This window comes from Polypterus senegalus, chromosome 2, assembly GCF_016835505.1.
Source record: "Polypterus senegalus isolate Bchr_013 chromosome 2, ASM1683550v1, whole genome shotgun sequence".
NCBI lineage: Eukaryota > Metazoa > Chordata > Cladistia > Polypteriformes > Polypteridae > Polypterus > Polypterus senegalus.
Window position 1 is genome coordinate 78179911 of NC_053155.1, and position 22848 is coordinate 78202758.

At 37.4% G+C, this 22848-nt stretch overlaps 1 protein-coding gene across 1 annotated transcript in view; it reads right to left on the bottom strand.

Annotated features, from left to right (window-relative positions):
• agpat3 (1-acylglycerol-3-phosphate O-acyltransferase 3) overlaps positions 1-10262 on the bottom strand; it is an 83403-nt gene extending 73141 nt beyond the window's left edge. The window contains exon 1 of the mRNA XM_039744032.1: positions 10059-10262. The gene's annotated coding sequence lies outside the window, so the exon portion shown is untranslated. The remainder of the gene's footprint in view (positions 1-10058) is intronic.
• Between the last annotated feature and the right edge of the window lie 12586 nt (positions 10263-22848).

Below are 22848 nucleotides of genomic sequence, written 5' to 3' on the forward strand. Positions count from 1 at the left end.
CCACTTAACACCAGGCTGCGGCAGATAGATCATCATCCCTAGAGGGTGGGACTGGACCTTATATCTTGTCTGCGGGGTTGCCAACTGGGATCCCAAACTGTTTTGTCGTGTGGTGCGTGTAGCAGCATGCTGTACAAGTCCATACTCCCCAACCTGACCTGCAGAGATTTTTCTTTAACATTAAAACCTCTAATTTCTGTGGATCAATATCACAAAAGCCAAATTAAATCCACTGTGATTCAATGTTGTATAATAATAAAATGAGACAACTTTCATGGGTTGAATACTTTTTATAGGCACTGTAATAAGCAGGAAAGAAAAACTAAGGAAAAGATGGTGCTTTACATGGGGTAAGATCATCAGTGAAGTCCTTTCTTGACCACACTGCAATTTATATTTGTGACGATGATTCTAATAAGTAATAAGCCTGTGAAATTTGCAGATGACACCAAAACTGGAGGGATAATGCTTAAAAGATAGAAAAAAAACGGACATAAATCCGTATCTTCAAAACTGAGCAAAAACTTGTAAAAAAAAGTGTTACTATTCTTTATTATGACTTGTTTATCAAAAGTACCGGTAACTTGCAAAAGCATAGCATAACACATACTGTATTTTTGTAACTTTGCAAACACTCACATTTTAACAATAATAGATAATAAAAGTAAAATTTAAGCAAATGAAGTGTAGTACCACAGTTAGCCCCAATTCTAGAAAAAAAATTAAGAACAACAACAAATACACTTTATGATAGGTCAGTAGAACATAGAAAAAGAAAATCTAAGCAGTCCAACAAGGATTTGTAAAGCCTTTAAAGTTTAATGTTGAAAAATTACATCTTTAATGAAGCGAAATGCAAAGTAATACTAACAGAAAAAAAATCTGATTACATTTACAAACTAAGTGATGTTCACCTACAAAAAGGAACATGTGTAAAGGACTTAGGTTTTTGCACTGAAGTAAATTTTTTTACAGTCAAAGAAAACTAGAGGTGTGGGAATTCTTATACATAGAACAATTTCATTTGTAGTCTTAGATGTAGTATCTGATTCTGAAGGGTGATATGTGATCGTCATTGGTAATTTATTTAACTATAAAGTGATTTTGATAAATATCTACACACCCAATGTGGATGATACAGACGTCATCCAAAACATATATTTGTATCCATTCCTAATGTGAACACTCATAAATTTATAATGGCTGGTGACTTTAATTGTGTTTTAAATCCAGACCTGGATAGGTCTCCAGCCACAAGGGCGATGACATCTAACACTGAAAAAACAATTACTCAGTTTGTAATTGATCACAACTTATCAGGCCCCTGGAGGTTTTGAAATCCAAACTCAAGAGCATATGAATTTTACTCACCAGTACATCACTGTTACTCAAGAATTGATTATTTCTTTATAGATAACAATTTCTTGCTCACAATTAAATCTTGTAAGTATGACACTATTGTTATCTACGACCATGCCCCCTTTGATAATGGAGCTCAAATCACTATGCCCCACATACTCATACCACAGCTGGCGTCTTAACCCACTTTTAGCAGACAAAAACTGTATAGAGTTTATAACCAAGCAAATCAATTTTTTTGAGACAAATACATCCTCAGAGGTCTCTGCAGGAATACTCTGGGAAACTCTCGAGGCTTTCTTAAGAGGACAGATTATTTCATATCTTTACCACAAAAATTTATCAGAAACCAAGAAGGCAGTGAAATTACCAAAATAGATCAAGAACATGCCATGTGTCCAAATGAGGTACTTTCTAGGAAAAGACAGGCTTTGCATTCAGTACTCAACCTCTTGACCACAAAAGAAATGAAACAACTCATTTTTAAAATCACAACACCATTACTATGAACATGGAGAGAAGACTAATAAGATCTTAGCTCAACAAATCCACAAGTACGAAGTTCGCAATGCAGTACCAGTAATTACCAACGCATACGGAGACAAAAACATTGACCATAAAAATATAATGCACAAATTTAGAGACTATTATAAGACCGTAATGAACAGCATCAGTATTTGTACACAACAGCACCATTTAAACAACTGTTGTTTCAGACACCTACAAATGTCTAACATTAAATGACCATTTAAAATGTTGTAGTATCAGGTTATGTTCTCTTAATCAACTAAACTCAGTTACTGTATGGACAATACACATGAACTACACATTTTCTTTGTTGATTATTATTTAACCACACAATTATTAACAAAACAATAGATGAAAAATACATTTACACACAATACAAAGGGTGAATTATGACAAAAGTTAAAGATCATTTTAAAGGAGATCTCTTAGCTATATTCATAAAATCTAAAAATGCAGTTTGACTTTAAGCACATTAATAATGTATGTTACATTCATCTTAATGGCTTCCCTTAAACCTTCTTATAAGTTGCTAGTTTCAGGTTAAATTTGTAAACAGTAGACAATTAAAGATAGTTAAGTCTGTAATGAATAATCCAGATTGTAATGACATAATGATTGCTTCCACAAATATCTCAGCAAATTAAATCCTCCACACTGTATTATATAATCATGCCTGTCAAAGAAACACAATCCAAACTGGTGTAAAATGTGAAAATACAAAAAATGTTAATCTTAAAAAATATACATGTTTAGCAAAATAACCTTCAACTATTGTATGTGATGCATAAACCAATTCACACAGCTACTCAAATAGGTTCCTAAAGGGAGGGTGGATTTAATTTAAAATAATCTCCATCATATGTTTTTTCTGTGTTACCATTTAGGTAAAATTTTGGCACAATCACATCCCCAAACCACCGTAACAGTGTGTTTGGGCGAGCTAAGATTCTTAGAAATGTACACTTCTGCTCAGGATCTATATTCCATTTCAGTCACATTAAGATGGCAGCACTGTGAGGATTATGCTTTTTGATTTCTTCAGTGCTTTCAATACCATCCAGCCCTTCCTGTTAAGGGATACACTCAAGGATATGCAGGTTGAAAAGCCTATGGTGTGCTTGATAATAGACAATCTGAAGGGCACATGGCAGACTGTGAGGCTCAAGGACTATGCTTCTGATCTAAGCAACACTTTAGCATGTCATGTTACTGGCAGAAATTCTCAAATGAATCTGCAATTATGGGGTGTATTGATAAGGGCAATGAGACAAAGTACAGGAGTCAGGTGGATAACTTTGTTTCTTAGTACAAAAAGAGTTGTTTGCAACCTAACAGGAGCAAAACACAGAAACTGGTTACTGAATTTCACTGCACCAGAGCACCTTTATACCCAGTCACTATTTAGGAAATGGATGTGGAGGTTATGTACTGCTACAGTAACTTGGAGGTCCACATCAGTGACAGTCTGGACTTGTCTAGTAATACACAGAAACTACCAACTTACTTCTTAACAGATACAGTAGTAGTAGTAACCAGGCCTAACCTTTAAATAACAAGAAATGTTTTCTGTCTTTAACACCTATATTTACTTAAAGAGTGTTATAATTCAAAATCCCCATATCTAATCTCTATTTAAAAAGAGTTTATTTGGTACCGACAATCTAAGTTTAATTTTATGTCTTTGCACATTTATGTGGTTGTTATTTCATACAATTTTTAAGTCACTTTTCATATGACAACTTTCTACACTTCCATTTCTCTTTTCTCTGTATATCCATTCCATAAGTAATGTACAGTAATTTCTTCTTATGGCTTCTCCTACCACCTCTATGCTGATGATGCACAGATGTTCCTCTCAATTAACTCCTATAACCCATAGGTTTCATCCCAGATCTCCAGCTGTCTCTCTGCTATCTCATCATGAATGAATAATTGACCCTCAACTTTCAAAGTCAGATATTTTGTATTTGTCCTACAAACCTCTTTCCTCAGATTTGTCTTTAAGCATCACCCTGGAAGTTGTCACCCCTTCACCATCATCCATGGTTAGGAATCTTGCTGTGACTCTGGACACTTTCATTCATTAAACATATATCTTCAACAACCCGGTCATGTCACTTCTTTCTTCATAATATGCAGAGCATTTCACATTTCTCTTACATTTTTTATGCACATTGCTTTAAAATTTTCTATTGCAATTCATCTTTCTAGGTTTACGTGCATGTTGCCATATGCAACAAGTAAAAAGCTAGGCCATAATCTTACAAATTTATATTGGTTGATTAGTTACATTTTCAAATGGAAATTTTAAGCAAACAAAATCCTCCAGTAATTGAAAGACTATGGAACTGGCAGGTTCTGGAAATAAGGCATTATTTAGTGTTTCCACATAAGCAGTATTTAAATATTGTTTTATTATTAAAGTGCATGCAAAACCTTTATGTATCTTTGGTTTTCTTTGTGATGAACAAAAAATCTTGTTGAGTACTGTACATTCATCCCCACATATTACAATGGTTTCATAAATTTAATTAGCCAAGAATTATTTTGAAAATACATGTAACAATGCATGCAAATTGACAGATCATAACAATTATCCTTAGGACTGTGATCATGACAGTCAAAGCAATTAATAATTAGGTTGATATATTGAAGTCAAGAAAAAAAAAAAAAAGAAGGAAATCAAAGATCTGAAAAAGAAAGTGTTAGACAATATTGTGATTGCGCTTTTTTACCCAGTTAGATCCAGATTTTGAGTTTAGCAGTAAAAGAACAAATAACCAAGCTTTATATTTCTCTTTGAGTTATTATTGTAAAGTGCAAGAACCAATGAGAAAAATCCCCACTATGTCAGTCAAAAAAAAAAAAAAATTCCATTGTTGCCATTTTCAATCAGAGAAATATAATCAACCTCTGCACATCATGCATGTAAATTGAGTTCATTAAATCTTACCCCAAATACAAAAGTTACCTGAACAGAATTATTGGTCATCATGACACTTCACAAAAATTGTGAAATTTTTTTTTCTTTTTTTTACAATATTGAAAAACACTCATATAAGAAGATGAATCTGAAGGAATGACTTCATCCATCACTTGATATTCAGGTGAACAGCACTGAAAAAAAATAACAGCATACTTCAATGTAAACATTACCCTATAAAATGGTATTGTACAAAATGGGTATTTAATAATTGCTTTTAAGAAAATAAATAATTCAAGTTGATTTGTAAAGCAACAGCTACAAAAATGTCAGTCTTCTCACTTAAGTTGCTTAACATTCTGACAATGAAAATTCAAGACTTCCATTTTCTTATTGAAAGTGAATAATACAGGAAAACAAAATATATGTGGTTTCAGATTTCAATGCCAAAAGAATTGTAATTGGAATTGTAATTAAAATCAAACACCCACATAGCTCAATTTCTTGCTTGGTATAAAACAAGAGTTCTTAATGGTATGCTACCAAAGAAAACTCACAGAAAATACAGGCATGTATACTGATTGATCATCTCTGACTTTCGGTGATATTATCAGCTCTTTAGGATTTTGGCCCATTGTTCGATGACAACTCGTCCAGATCCCATAGAAACAAAGTAATTTGTTTCTCATCATTTTAATTCACCGACAGCCGCATCAACATTATCCGCCCCAATTTATTTCTCCATCATCCAGAAGAACATGACAACGGAGACTGCTGTGAAGCAACAGGCAAAACAGTAAGCACCCTGGCAGAGAACCCCTGATCATAGAGCAGATTTTAGATCAATAAAGTTACATCCAGAATAATTATTTTAATTTGACAGAAGCATTAATTTTAAGCTTAATAAATATAGAAATGAGATAATCAGTTGCAATCATGGAAATCTCTTTTTCATGGAGATGAAAATGGCAAACAATTAGCAAATGCCAGTTTAATTATTCAGTGAATAGTAAGATGATACTGTTTCCACACTATTAAAAATATATGAATACTATTGTATTAACAGTGCATTAAAATCATTAATAATTGATAAAGTGGGTGGCCAATTGGCAAAAAATAGTGCAGTTTATGCAGAAAACTTCTTTATTACACAGTGTAATGGGTTCCTATTTGAAATAAAACAATAACAAAAATATAACTTCAACCTAAAGAAATGTAAATTACAGAAATAAATACTTTCAAAACCATGTCAAACAATTACAAAACAAAGTGCAACTTTCAGGGAAACACGTAGGTAATTTAACCCATCATAAACTTAAGGCATGGGACAGTAAATAATGAGATTCAATCAAAGAAAAACAAAAACAGATAAAACAAATGCAAAATCTTGTGATATTTCAGGAAGAAAGCGTCCCCGCTTTTTATCAAAATATCTTTTTGGCTTCAGTCAAGCAAAAACAAAGAAAAAGTGACTGGTATTTCCCAAGAGTCGACCCCGACGTGATTCCCATGCACCATAATAAATTAACTACTAACGAGCATTCAAAAAATAAATGATTGCAAAAATACCCATATGTATGGAAGTGGAAATTTTCTTAAAGATGCCATTTAGCACCAAGAAATAAAGATCAATTTGCGTTTAAAACAAAGAACACCAATTCTCTAACTTTTTATGTGTGCAGACATTTCAGTCAGCTTTTAAATCAACACACCTACAAAATAAAGTCTGCAAAAATAAATTATTGTAAGTTGAAGAATTATTACTTTAAAAAACATTTTCATCAAATTCCCACAAAAAAAGTCAATCTAAGTGAATGTCAAGTGTAGAAGAAAAATTTTAGTGCTTTTGCCTTAATGGAAGTGCTGTGGAATAGCCTGCAAAGAAAAAATAAGGTAAAATGCAACACCTTTGTAGGTTGTATTGTACATGATAAGAAAGGGGTGGTATAGTGGCACAGTGGGTAGCACTGCTGCCTTGCAGTTAGGAGACCCGGTTCGCTTCTTGGGTCCTCCCTGCGTGGAGCTTGCATGTTCTCCCCGTGTCTGCGTGGGTTTCCTCCCACAGTTCAAAGACATGCAGGTTAGGTGCATTGGCGATCCTAAATTGTCTCTAGTGTGTGCTTGGTGGGGGTGTGTGTGTGGAGCCCTGCCCGGGGTTTGTTCCTGCCTTGAGCCCTGTGTTGGCTGCGATTGTCTCCAGCAGACCCCGTGTTAGGATATAGTGGGTTGGACAATGACTGACTGACTGATGATAAGAAAGAGTGGAATGATAAACATTGCAAATATGCAAGAAACTGCAAAGGCTCAATGGCCATGTGTGGAGGGAATGGATTTTAACCAATCAGAATAAAGGAGATAAAATATACAATGCTGAGTAGTATGTGCACGTTAGAAATAAGCAAATCAATGAAGTATTATGCTACATGGTTAATCCATGCTCCTGAAAGGACCAATTAGTAAAAATGTTCAATTTTTATCAGATGTAGTGTACACTTAGTATTAGGTTACTAAGTAAAAGGGGTGTTCCCTTTTCATGAGAAGAAAATAAATGCACGCTGACAAGCTTCCTCCTACCTGAGTTTTCTTCTGTCATACTTTCTTCCACACAAGGATTTCGGACAAGACTGGATAGTTTCATTCATGACAACGGCTCTACTGTACTTTTGCAAAAGCACATGGAAAGTTTCTGTGAAGTTTATTAGCTCTATAATTACATGCTGGACATCTTTAGGGAAAGAATGTTTATTCAAAAAAGTAAGTAATGAATTTAAATATTATTCAAGAAGAAGCAGTTTATAAAAAAAAGTCTTTGCATAGCATCTTTCCATACTCCATGACTATTGTACTGACTGGTTACATGTGGACTTGGTCAATGGTGGCGAACAGAACGAGAAGTAGTCAGTATGCTGAATATCTTGCAAGTGTATTTGTTCAAGGAAGATTTGGGTCTATAAGCACCCCAGGCAACCAAAAAAACATCACCTACATCAACGACCAACCCCACAAGAGCTTATGTTATTGATCTCAACATATGTTAAATATTGCAAAAAGAACCCCTTTAACATGGTTGTGACTGGATGAATAAATGACCTCTAGTGAGAAACAATCCAAGTTAGTGAACTGTGGTACTCCATTATGAGAATGTTAGTTAGTCAGGGTCACACATTTTTAAAGAACTTTGTGTGAGGTCTTTTCACCACATAGGTGGGGAACATTCCTCTTAAAAAAAAAAAAAATGCTTCCATCTATAGTGAATAATTCTCTTTTATACACAAACATACACATATATAAAATATGAATATACCATATGATATTTTATGATAAAATTGACATGTGACAATGGGATATACAATATAAGAAGTCATTTCATTTTTATTTATCAAATGGTGTTGGTATCAACATTTTTTTGATTTTGACAAAATTATGTATGAATTAACCAGTTTACCACAGCTCAGAAATATGTTTTATTTATTTAAAAAAATACCCTTGATATATATATAAAAAAACTTTAGTGTGTTTTCTTATGAACTGTATCTTTCGCATCGAAGCTACACAGCTCAGCTACATATCACTGAAAACCTACTTTTTAAATTGTATGGTAAAATTTAAATTTGTGCAAGTCTAAGGCTCTTTTTCAGTCATTATTCATCTCACAAAATGCATTTATTTTACTGTTTGGCTGTAAAAAATAATAATAATAATGAAGGGCTTGAAATAAGTTATTTTGAAATATATATGCATGGATACTACACAAAAAATGGCCCGTTACTTAGTCCCCTTAATGAGACCAAAGATGATGAAGTTTTGTTTTTTTTTTTAAAGAAATAGTTTTAGAGCCTCAGAAAAAAAATGCACACGGGGGAGGAATATCAATTTTTACATAATTGTGAATAATGTACTGTGTATCTGACTTCGAACCAAGAGAACTGTGTTGTTATTCAATGTCCTTCATGGTTATTTCATGCATTCTGCAGTGAAGAAAAATGTCTATATGTCAAGTGGAACTTTTACTCTTTAAAACAATCTCTGAAATATTTCAGAGCTCTGAAAGTTAAAATAACACAAGTCTCATAAGAAAACAAAAATGATGTATAAACTGAAAATCTGCCAAAATAATAAAGAGTGACCCTAAGACAACATCATAACATTTGACACAATATAACAATACATGGAATTGCACCCAAGCCACCTGCTATTTATTGGTGTCTTTCAAAACACACACGTAGCAATGAAACACGTGATAACACTCAGAAGCACTAAAAGTTCATCTTGGTGGCTAAAGTTAAATAATACTCTGGGCAGATGAAATGAGAACATTTTCAAAGCCTAAAATGTAGAAGCCTATTTTGAATCTCACATTGAGTGGGAATTGGCAGCGATAGAGCAGTTCGTTCACTTTTAAAGATTCAAACCTAGACCCAAACTATTTTCAAAGTATTATTTACTTGATGATTTTGTAACAAACTGGCCCTGTGATGGCTTTGTGCCCAGGGCTGCCAGGATTGACTCCAGCATCCTGCCATCCTTAAACGGATTAAGCAGGACGGACAATGTTACCTTGCGCTCTTTATATTACACTAATTTACATTTTTGCTAAAAATCACATGGTACCTACTAAACGCTAAGGGAAAGCAAGAATACACATTAATCTTTACTTTTACAAGCGCTAGATTTTGTTTAAAAATGTAAAAGTGTATTAACATTACAATGCCTTGATAGATTCATCAGGGGCTCTAGAAGCAAGAAGCCAATTCACTTCCCTTGAAAGTTCCCTCTGCGCGCCCCAAACTCTCCAGACAAATCTCATGCTTTGACAAGCGCGAGCTGCACGCCTCAAAATACACCCAGTCTTGTGTTTTCAATGGATTCGCATAGCATACAATAAAACACAATTACTATTAAAAGGGCGAAAAATGTAGCTTTCAGGTCCTTCTGCCAAATACAAATGCCTTGAATCTGAAACAACGGATGGCGTTCGAGGCCAACCTGCAGCTCCTAAAACACTTTACCAGTACAGAAGTGATTTTGATTAGGCGAACCACCAAGAAAGCGAAAAAAAAAAACCGCTAGTCAACCGCTATAACGGGATTTGAGCCACATTTTACAGAAACAGCGTCATGCATGATAGCTAATTTTGCACAATATCCTCTTCACTGTCTTATACAGGAGATGTGGGATTCACTACGAATTGTTCAGTAATGTCACTTGGAGTGAGAAATCATCTTAAAAATGGGAATGGGGTACTCACCTTCTTGCTTTTCTTAAATGCCCACGTATCGAAGGCAAACGCGACACAGTAAATAAAACAAATCCCTGAAGAATGAACAGCAACTGTCAACCCGAGTATTTTCTTTGTGCACGTTGGTCTCTACTTTGACATTCCTTTTTGCAAAATATGCTTTGTCTTTTACGGCTGCATCCCGATTCACAGTAAATGCCGCTCAAGGATTTCCGGCCCACATACTTAAAGGGCTCGTCTGGGAAACACGGGCTGTTACTTAGCATTGGTTCCCAGGATGTGTTACACGCGCGTAGCACTGTATTCTGAAACCTACTTAATCCAGTGCAGGGGAGGGCGCCAATTAGGGCGGCATTGTGGGCAAGGCAGGAAAGCATTGCAGGTAGGGTTACCACTTTTAATACAAAAAAATAAGGGACGCATACTGCAGTGGGGGCCACATCCCTTGGGGGCCAAGCGCAATTTCATTCTCAAATACGGGACGATTCCGTATTTTAAAGGACGGATGGCAACCCTAATTGCAGGGCTTACTAAAACACTTCGTGCCATCATTATCTGCCACACAGCTTTATTTCAAATGTTACTACAATGCTACTCGTATGTAAAAATAAAACAAAAAAACACAGAGAGGGTGGAAAGGAAGGACCCTCTGCCATCAACATCAACAGTCCTATGTGTCACCCATTTCAGTGTCACCATCTCCCCTTCACTGAACTCTGATTCACCTTTCTACTACAGCCTATACTTTCTGTGAGACAAGAGGAAGTACAAAAATATTTTAAGAATCAGAATACTAAGAAAGCAGCTGGCCTTGACAGAGTCTCATCTGGTACACTAAGATATTGTACAGATCAGTTAGCACCTGTTTTTACTGACATATTTAATACTTCACTGCAGCTGGGCAAAACTGTAGACTGCTTTAAGGTAGCCAATAACGTTCCAGTCCCCAAGAAGGATAAAATCTCTGACCTTAATGACTATAGGCCAATTGGTTTGACCTCAGTGGTTATGAAAGTATTTGAAAGTCTCATGATTCCTACTCAAGACCATCATTGAACCTCTCTTTGATCCACTTCAGTTTGCATATAGAGCCAACCACTCAGTTAATTTATGCTTCCTCTACAGTTACCTGTATGCAAGGATTTTGTTTGTAGATTTCTTCTCAGCCTTCAATACCATTGTCCCAGAGTTGCTTCAGAGTAGACTAATCCAGTTAGGTGTACCCTATGGTGTCTGCCAGTAGATTATGAGTTTCTTTACAGGTAGGAAGCAGACTGGGCCCTTGTATGTCAAATCTATTGTCAATTAGCATAGCCCCACCCCCCAAGGCTGTGTCCTTTAACCCCTCCTGCTTTCAGTTTATACAAATGGCTGTAGATCTAGGAGCAAATCTGTAAAAATCCTATAGTTTGGAGATGACACCTGTAGTCTGTCTCATTTCCAATAATGATGTGTCTTCCTATCAAAGAGAGGTGAGCTGTCTTTTAGAATTGTGTTCTTGTAACAATTTGGAGCTCAGTGCTTTTAAGACAGTGGAAATGCACAATACAATGCAATACAGTTTATTTTTGTATAGCCCAAAATCACACAAGGAGTGCCGTAATGGGCTTTAACAGGCCCTGCTTCTTGACAGCCCCCCAACCTTGACTCTCTAAGAAGGCAAGAAACAACTCCCAAAAAAACCCTTGTAGGCAAAAAAATGGAAGAAACCTCGGGAAAGGCAATTCAATGAGAGACCCCTTTCCAGGTAAGTTGGGCGTGCAGTTGGTGTCAAAAAGAAGGGGGTCAATACAATACAATAAACAGATCAGAACAAATCCTCAATACAGAATAAAAATAAAAAGTTTACAAGTACAGAGTAGAATTTAACAGTAGATGATATCACATAATATGATTTGGATTTGTTTAGAGTCCTGGAGACCGCATCCATCAAGCTGCCTCCCCCAATTGGCCATTCCACAGCTGAGACAGCCAATCCGATGAAAGGACCCCTCTACCCCACAATTCCTGCAATCCTCCATCAAGGATCACTTTACCATAGGCAGGCAAATCAACTTGGCAGGTGGGCCGTGGCACCAAGTGCCACATTTTAGTACAGAGAAAAGAAACAGAAAAGGTGAGGGTTAGTAACAAATTACAACGATCATGTTACTTATGTTTTAGTGCTAATGACTCACAACAGAGATGCAGTCTGTACAGTTAATCAGCAGCTCTAGTCAGGATATGCTAAACTGAAGTAGTGAGTCTTCAGCCGGGATTTAAAAGCTGAGAAATAAGGATTGATTTCTGCTGACAATCCCCAAGGAGACCCATGGCATGAGATGCAGCAATGTCACCTTAAAAGACTGAACGCCACACATATTGGGTGTATTAGATAACACTGTCAATGATAGCTCCTGAAATATCCAAAGCTGTATTCATTGATTTGCCACACCAGTTAATTTGTATTTGTATCTTGTAATTTTGGCATATTAAGAATATTTAAAGAATATAATGACTGAGTACAAGATTATTGCTTACCCCCCTTGCTTGGCTTGAATTCTGTCTTGCCATCTGGGGTATAGCGAAAACGGGAGACATACTCTAATGAGGGAAGTGAAGTACAATAGCAGTCCATGCTGGGTGAAGTCGGATCCGTAGTCCCAGGATGCAAATGTATTACTGCTGCAGCTGTGTCTCCTTCCATGCCAGGTGAGTGGATTAGCATATGCAGATCTATTTTAATCTGATTTACCTTTGAAATAGGGTGTGTCTGCCTTCTGTGCTTGTAACTGGCTAGAGATGCATAAGTGTCAGGAAAAGTGGCTACTCTATATGATGCTAGTGAAAAGTACAACATCTTGACATACAACGTTTCGAGTTTACAACGCTCACTTCCCATAAAAACTTAAAAAAATTGAGACATGAGAAGGAATAATTGTATGGATTTTTTTACACTCGTTTTTTCTGCGGCTTAGTGGTGTTTTTATGTTTTAAATTATGATTTTGCAAATGTGGTAAGATAGGTAAGTGACTTAGGCTAGGTTGTGTTTCGACTTACACCAAAATTCGGGTTACATCACTGTTGTAGGAACGGAACTGTGTTGTAACCCGAGGACCCCCTGTACTTTGTACAAGGTGGATAACTTTTGTATGCAAATTGTCTTTTCCACGTATAATATGATTTATCTACTAAAGATTTGCACTGAAATCTAAGTTACGAACGCAGACCTCGGCATTCAAGTTTGTAGTGCACCATCTACTGGAATGTATTTTGTAGTGCATGTGGTAAATCACATTGCATTTGTCATTCTAACAGATGGCACATCACAAAACATTTGTAGTAATAAAATGCATTAGTACAAACGTTTGTAATGCAACATTTGTTTTAATGACAAATGCAATGCATAGGCCTCCTTTTTGGGATTCATAAGAGCATTGTTAATGTTTCTGATGCACCATCTGTTGGAATGACATATGCAATGAATGTTATTACTACCAATGTTTGTTGACAGCCTTACCACCAGCCTGCAGAAGTTCACCTCGGATACCACAGATCCCCACAGCCATCAATACCCTCAGCTGGTTCACCACCTATGCAGTCTCTGTGAGACTGGATGGTTCACAGCTAATTGAAGGATCAACCTCCAAAACCGTGGCACTTCAAGCAATTTTTGCTTCCATTTGGGACATCTGTTGGTGAAGAAAGATTCACTGATCTTGACTTTGCTGACGATGCTGTGATCTATGTGGAGTCAATGGACGCTCTGAGTGAGGCGCTCGAGAGACTGAGTGAGGAGTCTGAGTGTCTGGGCTTGCGAGTGTCCTGGTTAAAAACCAAGATCAAGGCCTTTAATGACCTCTTGGGCACAACCATCAGCTGTGTGACTGTCTGCAGAGAGAGTGTCAACCTTGTCAGAGGTTTATGTACCTCGGCAGCAATAGTCTTTGGTGACTCCACCTATAAAGTCAGTAGAGGGATTGGGAGAGCATGGGGGAGTCAAGAGGTTGCTGGAAAGGGGCATGTGGTGCTCCCGATATCTTTGCAAGAGAACAAAGTTCCAAGTCTTTAGAGTCCTGGTGCTCCCTGTTTTGCTATATTGTTGCTAGACATGGATGCTATCCAGTGACCTGAGACGAAGACTGGACTCCTTTGGTGTCTCTCCAGAGAATCCTTGGGTACCGCTGGTTTGACTTTGTATTGAGTGAGCGGTTGCTCATGGAGTCCCGAATGAGGCATATTACCTGCATTGTGAGGGAGCATCAGTTACGGCACTACAGCCATGTGCTGCTATTCCCAGAGGGTGATCCGGCTTGCTGGGTCATCATTGTTGAATATCCAAGGGGCTGGACCAGGCCAAGGGGATGCCCACCTAACACATGGCTGCAGCAGATGGAAGATGGTCATTTCCAGAGGGTGGTACTGGACCGCGAGTCTGCCTGTGGGGTTGCCAAACGGGGTCCCAAGCTGTTTCAATGTGTGGTGGGTTCGGCATGTGCTGTACCACTGCATGCTCCAAAACCCGACCTGACCTGTTTGTGCTGCTCCATTTGTTAGAATGACAGAGACACAGCAACCGGATGGACACACAGACAGACACATGGACACTTATGCTTTTATTAAGATGGATATTCCAGCTGACAGCAGTATACAAATCTAATGCATTGCAAATTCCATAGCACCAGAGTAGGATTTCAGTATTCAGCAAACACTGGAGCACTAACAGGACCCTCTGATTACCACTAGGTATTTCGCACACTGACACAGGGGTTTTTCAGTACATTGAAGTTGCTGTCCTGGCAGTTCCCAGGTACTTAAAACTGCTTAACCACTCTATCTGAGGACCAGTAGTTGAATCAAGTCAGCATTTCTCTCAAAGTAAACGAGGCTGTCTTTTGTTTTACTCCCTTTCAGCTGAACACTATGCTCCTGGCACCACTTGTGCTCCCTCATGGCTTCTGCTGCGGGGCCGGATGTGCTCTTATGAGAGGTCAGTATGTCATCTGGAAATTTGACTGCAGTGTGTTTTGCTTGAGCCCCTTCACTTGTGTGTTTCAGCTGGGATGAGTGTATTAGTATTATTGATATTATACAATAAAAGTCTTTATACTTTCTGAGCATACATTTTAAGGCCTGTCTAAATGTTGTGATTCTTGCCTTGCACTCACATCATACATTAAATTAACACTAAGGCCAATCAATGTAACACAAGTATGTCTAGAATGTGGGAGAAAACCCCACACAGACATGAGGAGAATGCTTAAACTCCCCATAGACAGAGCCTTGGCACTTACTGAAATGCTGTAGCTGTGAGGGAGCAGTCCAACCCTTGCACCACTGTGCCATCTACATGGTCTAGTACAGGGGTGCCCAGACGAGCTACTTTTAAAATGACCAGGTTGAAATGATCTACCTACACTAAAAATGTTCTCTCTCTCTCTATATATATATATATATACTTAGTATACTTTATACATAAAATATATGTTGTCGTACCTTGCATAACTGAATAACCTTTATGGCACAATAACAATTCAATACATTTATGGTCACTACAGTATTTGGATAAATGTGGGAAAAGGATGACTCGCATAAATAAGTAGAGCCGAATAATGCAGTCAAGGAGGTAGCACATTTCCTCATGTTTGGGTGTTATTCCTCTGTGAGCAAGTTCCAAAACTGTCCATGATCCCCATTCTTCAGCTGAATGTCATCATGTAGTGTCAAAATCTCATCCTTCACTGTAGACGAGTTTTAGGTGAAACAGTGTTGCAATTTCTGATGCGAGTGAATCACCCTCAACATCTTCCCTAAATGGATAGCACTTAAATGTAGCGATTGGCTCAAGCAAAGCTGAGTCTTGACACCGTCTGTTAAAGTCTGACAGACAATTTTCAATCTGCTCTGTGTAGCGTAAGCTGTCAAGTTGCACAAACACCTTCCATTGCATCACCAGCTCTGATGCGAGGTTTTGGATGTTCCCCAAATCAAGATGCAGATGTTGCATTTTTCGTTTGAAAGCATTAACTGAGCTAATCATATTGACCATGGTTTTCTCTTTTCCTTGCAGCTGTAAATTGACAAACACACTTTGATTGTGACATTGTGAGAGAAAAAAACCCTCTTCCAATTCCACATCCAGCCCATAACCCAAAAAATTGGTTGTTTTTTTTTTTAAATCCCTTCTTTAGTTGATATAAATTGGAAGGCTAACTAGATCACCTAGATAGCCGGAGTTTTGCAGTAGCTTGCACATTTGATCGTGCGTGCAGGATGACCAGTGTGTTAGAAGAAAAGAGATCTCAGACTGGCCGCCCTGTATGTCAATCAAGTGGCAAATGCCATAGGGAGGATATATGATAGACTAACATTTTCAATGCAATGCGATCTACCTGCACTCCCTTTCCGATCTACCGGATGATCGCGATCGATGTTATGGGCACCCCTGAGCTAGTAAATGTGTAAAATAATATGGATCTAAATTCTATTAAACTGTAGATTTTGCTTCTTATAATAAATTCGACACAAGCAACTGAGCAAAGTTTACTCAAAAAAATCAAATCGTTTTTAAATGCCATTTTTGAATTTGTGTGTTATGTTTGGAAGCTGGCACAGCATACTTTGTGGAGTGATCTCACATTTTACTAGTTTTGGTTTTTTGAGTGCAAGTCAAAAGTAAAATACATAATCTGCACTCTTACTAATGTTTATATGATCCGTTTTAGAGGACCAAGATGGCCACCATTATTTAAGCTGACAAGAAATATGTGATCTGTTCCTGCTTCCTCCTTCTTTCAAGTTTGTCCCTCATTCTGTTCTATTTTTCCCACTGGAAAATCAATGCAGTGTGGGGTTAAAGAAAGAAGCATGAGATTCAGTCAAGCTTGGAGTATTTTTTACATGTGATTAAACATGATTTTCTTACCAAATTGTGGCTACTGTTCTGTGTAAGTGACTTCACGAGTCTGTTTGTGGATCTTCTTCTGTCTTCCCCTACTCTCTCTCTCAGGCTTTTTCATCAATGTCTCTTCATTTGAGTTTGAAGTCACTATCACTCACAAGAATAATATAATATTCACATGTCAGATTCATTTAGTTCAGGGTTGTGGGGAAAGTCTAGAGTCTATGCCAGCACCATCAGACACAATAAACCAAACCTGGCTGGGGCTGCAGTCCTCCGCGGTGGTTGACTCAGGGCCAATATAGGACAAGCAGTGGCAAACAAATGTCATGAACGTGACAGGCAGGACAGAAACTGGATAGACAAAATGGAGTTACTGGGAGTGAACAGAGTACAGTGAAATTCTCACTTGCAACATTCAACCACTCTGATAAACATGAACGTATTAAAATATAGAACTTCATTTTATTGAATGAATGAATGAATAAACACAAATCAGCTTATCTGATGTTCTCCGGCTCCCATTTTTCTGCTTCTCAGATAAGTCTTTTTAATGTGAGTTCTAGCCTTGGCGGTAGCTCTTACCTGCGGCCTTCACCATTTTGACACTCCATGCCCCCGAGCTGGTCTCCTGTACATTGTAGGCCCATGCTGTTACCATCTAGTATGGTATACATTCAATTTCTTGCCCAGATATCAGTTTCTCTCTGTAGCCTTATTAGCATTATGTTTACCCTCAGAAAAAAAATTCAAAAAGAAAAGAATGTTATTATGTGTACGGAAACAGTGGAATACTAAAAACGCCATAAATATGGTAGAAAAAGTCTGTCTAGTGTGCAATGCTGTACCGATACAGATTTAGTACACATCTACGTGTGATATGTTTTGAGACAGGCACCAACACACAGCCTAACATCACAGCCTGACACGCACTTCTCTTATAATATTTTCCCTGTTGTTCATGCATGAAAGGGTATATGTTGAAGGATTAAATTGGAAATATATTCAAGAAAGAAATGTTCTCACAATAGTAATAATTAATTAACCCAAAGAACCAGGAAGCTTGTTCATTACAGTTCCATATTTATAAACAACTGAATTTACAAATCAGTGCTGCATTAATGCTTACACAACATCTGACATTTAATCTGATTGGTTTATTAGCTTACACACCTTTTATACACCTAAATAAAAGTCTAATTTCTATCTCTTATCCTTTTATGGAAACTGCACCCATGACAACTAACAATTCTTACAGTTACCTCTTCCCTTTCATCATCGTCTACAACATTCTATCTCCTTGTTGCTCACACACCCTGGCTTGCTTAACCCATCATGCCACTTCTAAGATAAATGTTACATTTTAATATGGACAGCATACCAAAATACTTCATAAGCAATAACTGTGTTATCCTTAGATAACTATATTATTCTCTCACAGGTAGAATGTTAGCGCCTGATTCGCACGCTCGATATCCCCGTTGTGTTATTGTAGGCTACCATGGTGTCAGGCTTAGTGACTTCCACATTTGCCCTGACATGAACGACAGTAGCTGCATTGTGAATAGTAATCAGGAAGCTAATGGCTTTTTTGTCCATTTGATTGCATTCATTGTGCATTTTTGCCACACATACTTGTACCACAGTGAACTTTCAGGTGACCAAGTGGATCATGGTGTATCATGGCGGTTCAATCAAACAGTGTTGTATGCATTAGTTTCACTATCCATGTCAACATCTGATGACCAAGTCATATTATCATCACTATCACTTCATTCAACTAATGTTCCAGTTTCAGTTTGTTCGAGAACTGGCTTTACAGCTTCTCATTTAAATAATATTGCGTTTGGTTAAAGGTGCCATCCCACTCAGGAATATTGATGAGTAGCAAAAGAAAGAGTCATGATTTTTGCAGCATGATGTTATTTCATTCACTAGGTGGCAGAAGAACACTATCCCGAAAATTATTTGGGCTTAACACTGTAAAGGGGATCCTTACATATCACCCCAGATCTAACTCAAGCTTAACCTCATTTACATAGAATTCCAAGCCACAGTGATGCTCAGGGTAAGGAGGAGGAAATACTGTACTAGTCAAGCCCCTAAGATGCATAAAGTGTGTTGATTCTATAGTCTTATATTGCAGAGGTGTCAGCTGATTCCAAAGAATTACTCCGGGCAGGGGATGTGCGCCTAAAGTAGTCAAGGTGATGTTTTGCAAAACTATTGCTTCTTCTGGAATGTAAAGGTCTGGTTCGGTCACTATTGACCACCAGCTAAGTGTTGGAAGCTGCACTACTCATTAATTAATACAAATACAATTTTTTCATGCGAATGTTCACTTCAGTACATGCACTTATATAATGCATTTGCTTGCACTACATGAATGCATACATTGAAGCATGATGCAACTTGAATAATGCACACCAAGCAATAGTAAGCAAGTACATAAAACGTACAGTATATAGCATCTCATCTGGAAATGCCAGACATACATACTTACTGATCCAGTAAAACTCCTACATACATATATGGATTAATGAATTCTACCAATATCATAAACCATTTTTGCACTTTTCTAAACCTGCCTAATGCATGTTTTAGGGCTACATTGGGTCAGAAGTACAGTAATTTGAACAGCATGGGATGCAAAGCAGGAACCAGCTAAACACATCTCATCTAGTCACCAGGTTAGGTAAACTCTGCATCACAGTAACAACCATCCGTGCTTTAAGATGCCATTAAACATGAGCTGAGTTGTCTTGTGTCCCAAAACACATTTAAAGGTATCTAAACACAGCTAAATGAATGACAGTGAAGTTAGTGGCTGATGTCAGTGGACACGATTTTGACAATTAAACCTGACACTGGGATAGCAGCATATTATTTCATGAGTTGAGAAGGAGAGAGACGCCTTACAGCAGGTTCACGGGTCCCATCTAAATATAGAATGATCATGCCTAAGCTACAGCGCCTGGCACTTGATTCAGAATCTGATATTGAGATGGCCTCTGTCCTTCTCTGGAGTCGACAATAACAGACACAAGTCCTAGGTTGGAGCCATGAAGTTGGGAGAGTCAGTGGCTGGGAAGTTCATTCAATGTGATTTGCCATGACTGTTTTTGTATATATGTGTCTAACAAATCTTTGTAATTGCCAGCCCTCATATAGACAGATGTGACCCGGTGGGCACTGTCCACAATTATTTACTACATAGTCCTAATGGGACATTTCTGTGCTGATATAGTGGGATAATAGAAATGTCTGGAGAGAGCCAACTTGACTTCAATCCAACTGGTATATCTGTATTGGATTTTCATGCTAGTCATGGATTGTCCATGGCAAATGATATGCAGTTATGTTGTTTTATCAGAGAGGGTGATAAATTTTTGGGATGTTGTGAATTTAAAGAATCTATGTTTCCATGCAACATAACCAAACTGTCCCCAGGTGTGACTAAGTAGTATGAGCAGAACAGGCGTTTGGTTGGTCAAAGAGGAAGAGGATAATGTATTACTGAGCCTTGGGTACTGGTCTCATATTACCAGGGATGTTCTCAGAAAGGGTGGAGAAAGGTTGACCTCAAATGGGGGATATTGTGGAGAGAAACAAGGAACACTCTTGAGGAACTGAATTCTTTAGTGTGAAGCAGAAAGCATTATAAGTATGTTGTTCTGTCAGAATGCAGCTTCCTTCTGTCTTTCTGTAGGCAAGAGGAAAGTGGTGCCTGGGTTAACATACTTGAAGGTAATTACTAAAAGTGTGGTCAGATCAGATTGTGCAGCTGCAGCAGGAAGACTCTAAAGGTGAGCTGTTGCTATAGACCAAGACTAGCCAGTGTGTGTGGACAGTTCCTTTCCACAGGGGATGTCCAGGTCATAACCTATTAGTAGAAGACCTGGAGGTAGAAATAAGAAAGACTGGAAGAATTATTTCTGGGTACAGGAAAGTGTATGGAGCCATGCTCAGTCTGATACCACAAGTAGTAAAGACAGAATTGCCAAATTGTTCTTAATTCTAATTTTCAGTGTGTTTTTGATTTAGACAATCAACAGTTTCACACAAAATTAAAAAAAAACAAGTATTTTGGATCAATCTTGATATATGATTTAAAGTAGACTGTATTTTGATGATTTCAGTGATCAAAACAATTGGCTTTGTGGGTGAATTTTATTTGGAAAACACATGAAGTGTTATAGACTTTAGCAGCTCAAGCATGTAAAGAGAAGATGGAATGTAAAAGAGGGCAGAAAAAGAGAATAGAACCTTATCCATTGATTTGTTCATGTTGTAAAAACCCTTAATCCTATTGAGGAAAATACACATAAGCATGAGGACAGCATGCAAATTGCACACATTTGGTAACAACAGAATTTGAAGCCAGTCTCCAACAGATGTGAGCAGAAAGCAGGAAAGAAGCTCTACTCAAGAAAATAAATAATCCTTTAGTGTTAAATGTATCCTCTAACAGGACAAATCTGATAACCTCTTAGTCAGCAATCAGGCAGGAGATAAACTAGTTCATCTGTGTCATTTATTACAGTATGCTTGAACAGGGAGCATTCTTCTACAACATGACTAGAATGGCCAAAATATTAAGGGTAAAGGTCTACTTTATAAGCAACTGAATTTACATAACTGTCAATCAATGCATACATTTACTCTGCTTGGCTTGTTAGTTTACACTCAAATGATTTATATAAATACAAATCTATTTTATTATATTCTTATTCTTTCTATACCTTTAGGTTTAGCTATTATTCTTGAAATTTCTGTGTATGTGACAACTGTAAAATCGTGCTTAAATAACAACTGCTGATTTTTCAGTACATTTTGTGTGTGACATCTTTGTTGCTCACTTGACTTTTATCTGATTTCCTGACCTATCTGAACAGGTTTCTGACATGTATTAAACCTTTATGCCTTTTTTTTTTTTTAAGATGAATGCTAGACCTGAATATGGAAAGCAATATACAAACACTTTATCCTAAATGATTATGTGACCCCTAAGTCTTATTTTTCTTCTACAGCTGATCCAAGATCCTGACCATACCGTACTCAATGACAAGTACGGCAGCAATGAGATCAAGAGACTATTCCTAAAGGCTATTTATCAATGACCACTATAGCACACCTATGACCACTAAGCCACAGCCTTCTCCTGATAGCCATCGAAGCTGTACACCTTCAGAGAACATCCCTGACGCTCAGCCTGCTAAAGCAGTAGGAGGAGGAAGCTTCAATGGGTAATTCTAGATTTTGCAAAAGGTAAAGGGGGGTGGAGGATTTCAACAATGTATTAAGATTTTGCATCAGAATACTAAAATTGAAATAAACCTGCAGAAATACAAACATATACAATTAGAGCAGTGCACAAAGCTAGAAAAAAAGTGTTGTGAAGAATCCTTAGATCCTAACATGCACAGAGTTAGAAGAAAAAAAAACAGCAAAAATGAGGTGCAACACCTCCTAGTGAATTTTAGAAAGTCTTTCTTTTGTGTCTTGTGAGTTACATTTTGGAGATAAACAGAAAAACATGGTGAGCAGTTCTGTTTATAATTCTGCAGCTTAAGACCATTTAACTATTAGTGGAACAAACGGGCTTGATGGACTGGATGGGGTCCTGTTGTTTGTCAAATTTCTTATATTTTTTACGCAAAATTAATGGTTTAGGAAACAGTATACTGTATAATGAATTTATCTGTACTGGATAACAATACATACCTAAAGATTTAGTTAGTAGTAAGATTGCCGCATGTACAGTCAAATTCTTACTGTAAGGTCCAACCAACATGCAACACATTATCACTCTCTGGCACCATGCATGATAAGCAAGAATGGATTAAGCTATACACATAAAATCCATACATTTCACAACAGGCAAAATCTTGGAAAGATTTTCGAATAATACATAACAA